This window comes from Anopheles darlingi, chromosome 2, assembly GCF_943734745.1.
Source record: "Anopheles darlingi chromosome 2, idAnoDarlMG_H_01, whole genome shotgun sequence".
NCBI classification, from domain to species: domain Eukaryota; kingdom Metazoa; phylum Arthropoda; class Insecta; order Diptera; family Culicidae; genus Anopheles; species Anopheles darlingi.
In genome coordinates, this window is record NC_064874.1 from 89474402 (window position 1) to 89476901 (window position 2500).

The window sequence follows — 2500 nt, forward strand, 5'->3', positions numbered from 1 at the left end:
CCTAGATCCCGGAGGATGTAGTAAATGGCTCTGGTAGAATGTGCTGGTGCTTTAATTCATGCTATGCATTAACCCCTGAACAAACATATCAACAAGCATCGACTATTTTCATTAACCTATTGACAATGTGAGCCTCAGTTTGCTTTTCTAAATCCGAATACCCAAGATCCGGAGTGTCCTGGCTATCATCTGCTGGTACGTCAATCATGCGCTCTACATTTCTCTCCCTCGGCATTCTTTTCTGTAACTATCAACACTTTTCGCTTAAATGCTCACTCCTCGCCTCTCTCTTGCTAGCTATGGTAGCCCCGAGCGATAGCCATATGCCCCGAACAATCGTTCTCACGAAATCTCAGAATCCAGGACCTGGAGGTCCTTGTGAGTCTCACTCTCGCATGTTTGCCACAAAATATCTAGGGATTTTATGTCTCAGTAGCTCAGTAGAGGCACCTGTGTATGTATGTATATGTAGCACACACGAATCCACGACGGTCGTCACTCGGTTTCTCTGAAGTCACACAATTAATTTGGAAATTCAAACTATAGCAGGAAGCCCAAAACTGCCCCATATTAGGCACCGTTGTCGCATCACAGTCGTATGTAGAAAATCTAAAATCCCTAGCTCAACACAACATACACTCGCAACAAGTCTCTATGTCAAGAACGTTGTAAAAAGGGCGAACCGGTTGACATTGTAACTAAGCATAGCAGGCGGTGGTGGGCTGTTTTGAGCAGCGATCGTGGGCGCGGCGGCCTTAATGCTTCCTCCATTAGGTCGAGCGAAGAACAACGGAGCGAACCTACATTTTCCGGTTTAGGAACACTTTTTTTTTGCTACACCTGTAATGGTGCCTGGTGGCCACCAGGAATCAAGGTGTATTCTTGCAATGAAATGGATGAACAATTTGCTAAATAGCGTGAAGGCAAAATAGGCGAAATTGCTTTCCAACAGAACCGAAAAAAAACCTGCGGATGCTTGATCGTTGCGCACAGGCGGGTGTTGTATCGCATATTATCTTGGTCCAATTATTCGAATATTGTGCATATCGTCCGTCGTTTCCTCGGGCTTACTGAAAGGCTTCCACAGGCTTACCACATCCTGTCCGGCACACCAATATTGGCAATCCCGACCGGAAGTGGAAGACCCACAAAATTCGAAGCCGCACACAACCCGCCACCGCACACACGCAGGTTGCTATGATTGTAGCGAGATTGGAATCTTACTGGCGAGCTTCTTAGCGTAAATTCCCACACACACCGCGCGCGCGCCATCCCACAAAACCGACAAAGTTCATTCAAAAAAGTTTGAATTTTTTCAGCCCTCGTCCCTCCCTACATTCCCACAATCCATTATTGGGAGGTATCATTTGGGCCGCGCGCCTCACCGCACCAAAAGAAAGCCTATAAAAATTCGTTTTTAACCGTTCGACTCCCTTTTTCTTCTTCTTCGGTCGGCCTCACCAGCATAAGCGGGGAAAATATATTCCGACAAAGGGCCCCTAAGATGAAGGAGGAAGAGAACATGCTGCCGCTGCCGCTGCCGTTGCCGGGCTGGAGCTGGTGTGTACATAACGCAACGAAGAAACCAAAAACGACGCAGCGCAAGACGAAAAACCCCCATTTCCCATTCAGCAGCGTCTTGGACCCCGTGGTCGCCGTCGACGACGCCGTCGTCGTTCTCGCCTCTCTCCGCATTTTCCTCGACCATCTGCCACCTCTCGTTCGTCGGCTTCTTGTTGTTTCGCTTCCCTTATGCTTCTCCTCCTTCATTCTACTCGCCCGCCTGCCGCGCGGAGGGGTCCAGTCTCTTTAGCTGGCGACCTGCTTTGCCTTTCTTCTTTCTTCTGACCCTACGCGTGTGGGATATTTCTGAAGGAAGCGCGCTCCCTTCCCTTCCGCCGCTCACGGTCCCCTCCTGCGGTTGCTAGCGATGCTGCGAAGGAAACATTAAACATGTTCGATGTTCGATCGACGAGCGAGCAACAGACGGGACACCAGAATGGGTGTACGCACGCACTATTGCACTTGCTGTGCCCCTCGTACCCTCGTTCTGGTGCAGTCATCCAGAACGGAAGGAGGGTGGAGAATCTTCAGAAATAAAAGTGGCATTTTGTCCACTTGTTTCCATCTTTTGTCACCCTAAAACACGGGCAGAACGCTCTTAGTAAGCGAACGGTTTCGCAACTGGACCTAGGGCTAGGTTTTACTGTGTGTGCGGAGTCCGTAACCACACCTGAATTCGTCGGCTGCATAACGTGTTCGCCATATTGTGGTCACAGCATAATGCAAACGAGGTCAAATTCTGCGACGATTTATCAAAGGGCGCACTTACCGTGAGAGAAAATCCAGCATTAATTGCAATCAGTAATCCATTCCTTGTGTTCTGGTGCGATAATGTCGGGAAATCCTAGATCGTAGCACACATACGGTTTGTCGCACAGGCACACACTTTTCAAAAGGGACGGCGATGGTATCAGCGTAGCCACAGAATAACACAAGG

At 49.1% G+C, this 2500-nt stretch overlaps 1 protein-coding gene across 7 annotated transcripts in view; it reads right to left on the reverse strand.

Annotated features, from left to right (window-relative positions):
• Window positions 1–2500, reverse strand: part of LOC125948795 (protein turtle) — a 16475-nt gene that overhangs the window by 12523 nt on the left and 1452 nt on the right. For all 7 annotated transcript variants that reach the window (XR_007468617.1, XM_049675212.1, XM_049675215.1 and 4 more), the window contains exon 2: window positions 2333–2500. This exon is cut by the window's right edge and continues 341 nt beyond it. The gene's annotated coding sequence lies outside the window, so the exon portion shown is untranslated. The remainder of the gene's footprint in view (window positions 1–2332) is intronic.